This window comes from Balaenoptera acutorostrata, chromosome 2 (assembly GCF_949987535.1).
Source record: "Balaenoptera acutorostrata chromosome 2, mBalAcu1.1, whole genome shotgun sequence".
Classification (NCBI taxonomy): Eukaryota; Metazoa; Chordata; class Mammalia; order Artiodactyla; family Balaenopteridae; genus Balaenoptera; species Balaenoptera acutorostrata.
Genome location: NC_080065.1, coordinates 20867135 through 20877249, shown reverse-complemented (window position 1 = coordinate 20877249; position 10115 = coordinate 20867135). Strand labels below are relative to the sequence as shown.

The 10115-nt window shown below is 40.8% G+C and overlaps 1 pseudogene; it reads left to right on the top strand.

Moving 5' to 3' along the window:
- The first annotated feature begins 1034 nt into the window (after window positions 1-1034).
- On the top strand, window positions 1035-6244 carry LOC130707353 (RB1-inducible coiled-coil protein 1-like; annotated as a pseudogene).
- Window positions 6245-10115: the final 3871 nt, after the last annotated feature.

Below are 10115 nucleotides of genomic sequence, written 5' to 3'. Positions count from 1 at the left end.
ATGGATTAAAAAAATCATCCATTTTTAATTTGCTGTTTGTTAACTTTTTTTTTTAACATCTTTATTGGAGTATAATTCCTTTACAGTGTTGTGTTAGTTTCTGCTGTATATCAAAGTGAATCAGCTATACATATACATATAGCCCCAGATGCCCTCCCTCTTGCCTCTCCCTTCCCCCGTCCCTATCCCACCCCTCTAGGTGGTCACAGAGCACGGAGCTGATCTCCCTGTGCTTGAGTATCTTTTTAAAACAGCAAGATGTCCGGATCCTAATATCAATAAAACAAATTAGGACAATAAATGACTCCATTAAAATAAATCTGTTGCCCATAAATTTTCTAGCAATTAATATAAATCAACTTTATTATAAATTGTATAGTACACTCCTGCCAAATTGAGAACTATATATTTTATTTCCATCTGTATTTTGAAGTGTGAATACTAGAAAATTAGCTTTAATAAAAGCTCAATTAATCTAAGTAATAATGCCTAAATATCTCTTGGTGTGAAGGGTCTTGAAACACATGATTTTCCATCCCAATGCCAGTTTTGTCTAATCATCTTATGGGCAAAATTTATGTCATATTTTTACTTTGAAAAATCTATTTGGAACAAAGAAAACTATAGTTAGGCAACAATTCCTGTATTGTTGAAAATTAGCAACTGTTATCACAACAACAACAATAAAATGTACTTTGACTCCAATGTAATTATGTACTTAATTTTTCTCTTTTTTAATTTTCAAGAACCATTTTTTATTAAACCCATATAAGAAAATTTACTTATCGGTGTTATTTATATTTAATTTACAAGAAGACTGAAGCGAAACCCGCGGCGGCCGTGTCCGCGGCCCTGCCGAGCCCGGCGCTGCCTCGGCTCCCCGTCGCCCGGCCCCTCGGCTCTGACTGGCCGCGGCCCGCCCTCCCCCGGCCCCCGATCCAGAGCCGAGGGGCCTGCCCGTCCCCGCCGCCCGGAGGCGGCGGCCCCGGCCGCGGCGGTTGTGTCGGTTGGCGGCGCCGATGGACGGTTGGTAGCAGCCGCCGAGGACGAGGCGGCGGCGGAAGATGGTGCTGGGAGCCCCGGGCCCTGCTGCTGCCGCCGGAGGAGGAGGAGGCTCTGCCCGTTCACTGAGTTTAACCAGTAACGCCATTCAGTTGCCAATATCAAGCAAAGCAAACATAAGCCACTTTTAATCTGCTTTTTAAGAAAAGTGGTAAAATCCTTTTCACAGTGCCTGACGTAATCGTTATCAGAGTGAGGTATAAGCTCCCAGAATCCAGAGAAATCATCATGAAGTTGTATGTATTTCTGGTGAACACTGGAACCACCCTGACATTTGACACTGAACTTACAGTGCAAACTGTGGCAGACCTGAAGCACGCCGTCCACAGCAAGTACCAGATCGCTGTTCAGCACCAGGTGCTGGTGGTCAACGGGGGAGAGTGCATGGCCGCGGACCGGAGAGTGTGCACCTACAGCGCCGGGACGGACACAAATCCAATTTTTCTTTTTAACAAGGAAATGATCTTATCTGAACGTCTACCTGCTATTCCTAAAACTACCTTTTCAACAGAAAATGACGTGGAAATAAAAGTTGAAGAGTCCCTTATGATGCCTGCAGTTTTTCACACTGTTGCTTCAAGGACACAACTTGCAGTGGAAATGTATGAAGTTGCCAAGAAGCTTTGCTCTTTCTGTGAAGGTCTGGTCCACGACGAACATCTTCAGCACCAGGGCTGGGCTGCCATCATGGCCAATCTGGAGGATTGTTCAAATTCCTACCAAAAGCTACTTTTCAAGTTTGAAAGTATTTATTCGAATTATCTGCAATCCGTAGAGGACATCAAGTTAAAACTTACTCATTTAGGAACTGCGGTTTCAGTCATGGCCAAGATTCCACTGTTGGAGTGCCTAACCAGACATAGTTACAGGGAATGTTTGGGAAGCCTGGATTCCTTGCCTGAACATGAAGGCTCAGAAAAGGCCGAGATGAAAACCTCCACTGAACTGGTGCTCTCTCCCGATATGCCTGCAACAATGAACAAACTCTCCTTAACCTCATTTCACAAGTCCGTGGAACATGTAGCCCCAGACACCACAGATGCTGAAAGTGGAAAAGAAATGAGGGAACCTTGTCCAAGTCCTGCCCAGCAGGACGAAGCTGCAGTAGATGCTAAAGACGGTGACCTGCCCGTTTTTAATGCTTCTTTGTTAGACTGGATCAACGTGCAGGATAGGCCTAATGACGTGGAATCCCTGGTCAGGAGGTGCTTTGACTCCATGAGCAGGCTTGATCCACGGATCATCCGACCCTTTATAGCAGAATGCCGTCAGACTATTGCCAATCTCGATAATCAGAACATGAAGGCCATCAAGGGGCTGGAGGACCGGCTGTACGCCCTGGACCAGATGATCGCCAGCTGCGGCCGACTCGTCAACGAGCAGAAAGAACTCGCTCAGGGATTTTTAGCTAATCAGATGAGAGCTGAAAACTTGAAGGATGCGTCTGTGTTACCTGACTTGTGCCTGAGTCATGCAAATCAGTTGATGATTATGTTGCAAAATCATAGAAAACTGTTGGATATTAAACAGAAGTGCACCACTGCCAAACAAGAACTAGCAAATAACCTTCATGTCAGACTGAAGTGGTGTTGCTTTGTGATGCTTCATGCTGATCAGGATGGAGAGAAGTTGCAGGCTTTGCTCCGCCTCGTTATAGAGCTCTTAGAGAGAGTCAAGATCGTTGAAGCTCTGAGTACAGTTCCTCAGATGTACTGCTTAGCTGCTGTTGAGGTTGTCAGGAGAAAAATGTTCATAAAACACTACAGGGAGTGGGCTGGTGCTTTAGTCAAAGATGGAAAGCGATTATATGAGGCTGAAAAGTCAAAAAGGGAATCCTTTGGGAAATTATTTAGGAAGTCCTTTTTAAGAAATCGTCTGTTTAGGGGATTGGACTCCTGGCCCCCATCCTTTTGTACACAGAAGCCTCGAAAGTTTGACTGTGAACTTCCAGATATTTCATTAAAAGATTTACAGTTTCTGCAATCATTTTGTCCTTCCGAAGTTCAGCCATTCCTCAGGGTGCCCTTACTTTGTGACTTTGACCCTCTACACCAGCATGTACTTGCTCTACATAATTTGGTAAAAGCAGCACAAAGTTTGGATGAAATGTCACAGACCATTACAGACCTACTGAGTGAACAAAAGGCATCCGCGAGTCAGACCTCCCCACAGGCGGCTTCCTCACCCCAGATAGAAAGCACGACAGGAATCACAGCTACTACCTCACCCAGAACACCCCCTCCACTCACCGTGCGGGGCCCCTTGTGCCCTGCAGTCTGTCCCTTAGAGGAGTTGTCTCCGGATAGCATTGATGCACATGCATTTGATTTTGAAACTATCCCCCACCCAAGCATAGGTCAGAGTCTTCAACAGGCCTCGCTAGACTTGGATTCATTAGCAGAAAGTCCTGAGTCAGATTTCATGTCTGCAGTGAATGAGTTTGTCATAGAGGAAAACTTGTCATCTCCCAATCCTGTCAGTGACCCACAGAGTCCAGAGATGATGGTGGAATCCCTTTACTCCTCAGTCATCAATGCCATCGACAGCAGGCGAATGCAGGACACGAGTGCCCGAGGTCAGGAGCACTCGGGCCACCACACGTCTCTCAGCGTCCAGTTGGAGAAGTGCCGTGTCACTGCCCACGACTTGCACCTCAGTGTACAAACCATAAAGGAGGACCTTTGCCACTTCCGAACGTTTGTGCAGAAGGAACAGTGTGACTTCTCAAATTCTTTAAAGTGTACAGCAGTAGAAATAAGAAACATTATTGAAAAAGTAAAATGCTCTTTGGAAATAACACTAAATGAAAGACACCAAAAAGAACTACAGTCTTTAAAAAGTGAATATGAGGGCAAACTTGAGGCGCTAGTAAAAGAGAGTGAAGAAAATGAAAACAAAATCACAAAGCTGAAAGGAGACTTGGTGTGCCTTGAGGAGGTTTTACAAAATAAAGGTAACAAATTTGCTTTGGTTAAACGTGAGAAAGAAGCTGTCATCTGCCTGCAGAAGGAAAAGGATCAGAAGTTGTTAGAGATGGAAAGTATAATGCACACACAACACTGTGAGATTGAAGAACTGAAGCAGTCACGAGAGACCGTGCTGGACAACTTAAAGAAGCTCCGCATGGAGAACGATGAGAAGCTCCAGCTGGTGAGGGCGGAGCTCCAGTGCCTGGAGCAGGGCCATCTGAAGGACTTAGAGGACACTCTGCAGGTCAGGCACACTCAGGAGCTCAAGAAGGTCATGACCGCCCACGAGGTCTGTTTGGAGAAATTAGAAAAGGAAAATCAACAAAGAATCGAGCAGATGCAAGATTCTCATGCCACAGTCATCCAGGAAAAAGAACAGCAGCTCCAGGAATTAAAACTCAAGGTTTCTGATTTGTCGGACATGAGATGTAAGTTAGAGGTTGAACTTGCCCTGAAGGAAGCAGAAACGGACGAAATAAAAATTTTGCTGGAAGAAAGCAGAGCCCAGCAGAAGGAGACCTTAAAATCTCTCATCGAGCAAGAGACAGAACATTTGAGAACAGAGATAAGTAAACTAAACCAAAAGATTCAAGATGATAATGAAAATTATCAGGTGGGCTTGGCCGAACTAAGAACTTTAATGACAATTGAAAAAGATCAGTGCATTTCAGAGTTAATTAGTAGACATGAAGAAGAATCTGACATGCTTAGAGCCGAATTAAACAAAGTGACATCATTGCATCACCAAGCATTTGAAGTAGAAAAAGGCCTGAAAGAAGAATTGGCTGAACTGCAGAGTAAACTGGACTCAGAATTGAGTGCTCTTGAGAAACAAAAAGATGAGAAAATCACCCAGCAAGAAGAGAAATACGAAGCTATTATCCAGAAACTTGAAAAAGACAAAGAGGAATGTGTCACGAGGCACGAACAGGACCGAGAACAGCTGATTCAGAGGCTTAATTGTGAAAAAGAGGCAGCTATTGAGACTGCCCGTAAAGAAATGAACTTGGAAAGAGAAGCTGTTGAGAAGGAGTTGTTAGAAAAAATTAAACATCTTGAGAGTCAAATAGCAAAAAGTCATACCATTGAATCTACCAAAGAAGATTCTTCAAGCCTAGTCGCTGAACTTCAAGAAAAGCTCCAGGAAGAAAAAGCTAAGTTTCTAGAACAACTTGAAGAGCAGGAGAAAAGAAAAAACGAAGAAATGCAGAATGTGCGAACATCTTTGATTGCTGAACAACAGACCAATTTTAATACTGTTTTAACAAGAGAGAAAATGAGAAAAGAGAACATAATCAGTGATCTCAGTGACAAGCTGAAAAGCACGATGCAGCAGCAAGAGCGGGACAAAGATTTGATCGAGTCCCTGTCCGAGGACCGCGCGTGCTTGCTGGAGGAGAAGAAGAGGCTGGAGGAGGAGGTCAGCCGGCTGCGGGGTGGTGGGCCTGTCCCCTCGCCGGGGGTGGCCGCCACACCCGAGCTGTATGGGGCCTGTGCGCCCGAGCCCCCGGCGGAGGCCCCGGATGCCCTCGGTGAAGGCAGGCTGGACTCAGCGCTAGAGACCAGCATGATGTCTGTCCGAGAAAACGTCCACATGCTCTCTGAAGAAAGGCAGAGGATAATGCTGTTGGAACGAACACTACAGTTGAAAGAAGAAGAAAACAAGCGGTTGAATCAGAGACTGATGTCTCAGAGCATGTCTTCCGTATCCTCAAGGCATTCGGAAAAGATAGCTATTAGAGATTTTCAGGTGGGAGATCTGGTCCTCATCATCCTGGACGAATGACATGACAATTACGTGCTCTTCACCATGAGTCCCACCTTGTACTTCCTGCACTCAGAGTCGCTGCCTGCCCTGGACCTCAAACCAGGTGAGGGGGCCTCAGGTGCATCTCGAAGACCATGGGTCCTTGGAAAAGTGATGGAGAAGGAGTACTGTCAGGCCAAAAAGGCACAAAACAGATTTAAAGTTCCTTTGGGGACAAAGTTTTACAGAGTGAAAGCTGTGTCATGGAATAAGAAAGTATAATTTATGGAAGAAATTGAGGCATTCTGTGACGTTTTTCTGATCTGTCCCAACAGTGCTCATTCATCACTCCAAAAACAGGCCATCTTTTTATATACAAGTCAACACGACAGCATACTTCTTTAGTGTATATCATTTACTTTTTACCTGGCTACATTTTAGGAACAATAAATTCATCAAAACCCTTGGCTAAGTTAAAATGGTTTTGTTTTTGTTTTTCTACCCAAGTAACTCTAGAAATGCGGACCAAACTAGTTCACTTTCTCAAAGGGCACACGCCGTGCGTTGTGGTTTACGATCAGCCATATTCTTCGCCTGTTACATATACCTTAGCGTGAACTTAGATATTCAGTGTTAGTTGTTATTACCAGCACTTGTCCTTTTGTGAAATCAATATCAGAAAACTTGCACTCTTTAACACATTCTTTATAAAATGTATAAATTCTTCAAAACTATTTAAAGAGGAGTGTTATTGCATGCAGATAATCATAATTTTGAGTTTGCCTCTGTAGATTACTAAAACAAATTGTTTCATTTATTTTTTTAAATGCCCTTTGATGTTTCAAAACAAAAAGGAACTCTTATTTGATTGACTGACTTTAAGATCAGCCATAATCAGCAATCTTCAAAAGCACTTTGAACAGATTGGTCGCCTGGGTTCTACAGGGAGGAGTGAGCTAGTGGGGGTTTCTCAAGCAGCACACAGACCTTCCCAACACTTTATTATTCTGTTTAGAATAATCTTATTGATGACATCGTAATTCATGGTTCAGATTCAGAAAAATCGTATTCATTGTACATTAACCATTTAGAGGTCATTTAAACATAACAAAATGTTGTATTGTAAAAGACATGTAGAATTTTAAAACAATAAAGATTTGAACCTGTAAATGTGTGTGCCTTTTAAAGAAGGATACAATTTTTAATATATTTGAGTGATTGCTGGGAAGTGTGAAAAACTTGTTCTGTATCATATCAAAAGAGAAACATGTTTATTACAAAAATGTTCTTTAACTATATGCTATGTAACAGGGTAAAACAGTGTCACGTAGAATAGAATTGTGTGAAGCCGATCTTTAGCTAAGTTGCCACGGAGCAGAGGTATTTAAATGAGTAGTTGAGCTGGTTGAGACTTGTTTCAGGTTTGTTGCTAGAAGAACAATAATAAAGTGATTCTTTTATTCAGAAAATATTTAATTTCTTCATAAAAATAAGTTAAATATTTTTTTAAATATGTACGTCTAATAGTACAGAAAATGGAATAAACACCATAGTGTATAGAAAACTGAATTTGACAACATATTAATGAATAAATGAACAAATGATTTCAAAAAAAAAAAGAAGACTGAAGCAACAGTTATGTCAGTATTATATATTGCTTAAATTTTTTCACTGATTTTATGTTAGAGTTATTTGGAAAGTTTATAGTCCTTAAATTTCGATTAATGTCCTCACATTTTGTTGCATGTGTGCTCAGTTCTCCCAAAAATTATTTGAACTTGACCACTCTGAATATAAAGCTGGCATTCAAGTCAATCAAAAAATTACTTATGTCTTTGGTGAAATGTCTATTTACGTCTTCCGCCCATTTTTTACTTGGATTGTTTGTTTGTTTTTTTTGATATTGAGCTGCACGAGCTGTTTGTATATTTAGGAGATTGATCCTTTATCTATTGTTTCATTGGCAAATATTTTCTCCCATTCTGAGGGTTGTCTTTTCATCTTATTTATGGTTTCCTTTGCTGTGCAAAAGCTTTTAAGTTTAATTAGGTCCCAGAAGACATACAGATGGCCAAGAGGCACACAAAAAGATGCTCAACATCACTAATTATTAGAGAAATGCAAGTCAAAACTACAGTGAGGTGATACCTCACCCCCGTCAGAATGGCCATTATCAAAAAATCTAGAAACAATAAATGCTGGAAAGGGTGTGGTGAAAAGGGAACCCTCCTGCACTGTTGGTGGGAATGTAAGTTGATACAGCTATGGAGAACAGTGTGGAGGTTCCTTAAAAAACTAAAAATAGAACTACCATATGACCCAGCAATCCCACTACTGGGCATATACCCTGAGAAAAGCATAATTCAAAAAAGAGACATGTACCACAGTGTTCACTGCAGCACTATTTACAATAACCAGGACATAGAACTAACCTAGATGGATAAAGAAGATGTGGCACCTATATACAATGGAATATTACTCAGTCATAAAAAGAAACGAAACTGAGTTATTCGTAGTGAGGTGGATGGACCTAGAGTCTGTCATACAGAGTGAAGTAAGTCAGAAAAAGAAAAACAAATACGTATGCTAACGCATATATGGAATAGATTCCATATATGCAATCTAAAAAAAAAAAAAAGGTACTGATGAACCTAGTGGCAGGGCAGGAATAAAGATGTAGACATAGAGAATGGACTTGAGGATATTGGGTGGGAAGGGAAAGCTGGGGCGAACTGAGAGGAGCATTGACATACATACACTACCAAATGTAAAACAGTTAGCTAGTGGGAAGAAGCAGCACAGCACAGGGAGATCAGCTCGGTGCTTTGCGATGACCTAGAGGGGTGGGATAGGGAGGATGGGAGGGAGGCTCAAGAGGGATATGGGGATATATGTATGCATATGGCTGATTCACTTTGTTGTACAGCAGAAACTAACACAGTATTGTGAAGCAATTATACTCCAATAAAGATCTATTTAAAAATTACTTATGATTTAAGTGAAATTCATTAAGACTAAGTACTTAATGAAAATTAGCAAGGTGTTTTATCTCTCTTTAGAAACAAATATCCATTTTTACCTTTACTTGATATATCTGAAGTAACATATATAGATTTGCCTTTGAATATTACATTTCTTCCATCTGGTCCACTACTATTTTGGAAAGCTTGGTCCTTTCTGAGTGAGAAACATAAGATTTGAAATGATTAAGGTCCATTTATAACATTACTATTTGCTTAAATTTTATATCATTATCTGTCATTATTGAGTAGAATGCATCACCCCTGAAGGAGGCATATGAGTCTAACGGTAAAAATATAAGGATGAGGCATATATTTAGGTCATGGATAACTCAGCAGGTAATGAAGAACGGAGTAGGCATTTAAAATCCCCTACATTTGAAAATCTTGTAAGCCAAAAGATGATTCTTAAACTACAGAAAATGTTATGTGTTTATCTAATTGCTTGCTATTGTTTCTTGTTTTCTTTCATAAAGATGCATGGTACTGCTATTGAGGAAATTAAATTTACTTAGACCGCATGAAATCGTAAAATAAAACAGTACTAATTATTACTAATACTAATACTATGAGAAGAAGAAGGAGAAGAAGGAGAGGAAGAGGGGAAAATTCAATTGTAATAATTTCCATTTTTAAGTATTTTATGTCCCAAGCTCTCTGCTATGTGGTATATGTGAATTAACTTATTAAATCATCTCACCAGACTTGTGGGTAAGTACTACACTATATAAGATTCTTTTGCCTGAAAAAAATAGAAAATCCCAATTCAGTAAGAAAAATTTATTACCTCATATAGCAAAGACTCTAAAGGTCAGGCACCCCCAGGGTTGTTTAATTCAGTGGCTGAATGATGTCATCAAGAACCCAGCTTTTTTCGTTATTTTCTGACCTGCCCTCCTCAGCACCTTTGTTCTCAGCCTTCCTCCCTTCATGAGAGTAAAATGGTTATGACTCTGTGTGTAAACATGAGAACGTGTAGTAGAAAATGTGGGTAACTCTTCTTGTGTGAGTTTTCTTTTTTAAAGGGGAAACGTTCCCCAGACTCTTTCCAGCAGACTTCTCCAAATGTAAATGAAGATGAATACAAATTTAACCATGATTAAAATACATTTTTTATCTTTCGGGTAGGATCAAAGTTTCATAATCATCCCTAGATCTATCACTGGCAAAGAGAAAAAGATTTTAATGATCAGCTTAGAGTACGCAGGATTTAACAGTGAGTCCTATGGGAGAGAATTAAAAACATGAACAAAATAACCAAGTAGGGAGATTGAAAGTGAGGTAGGCAACCAATTATGTCTGCTACAGATATTATCT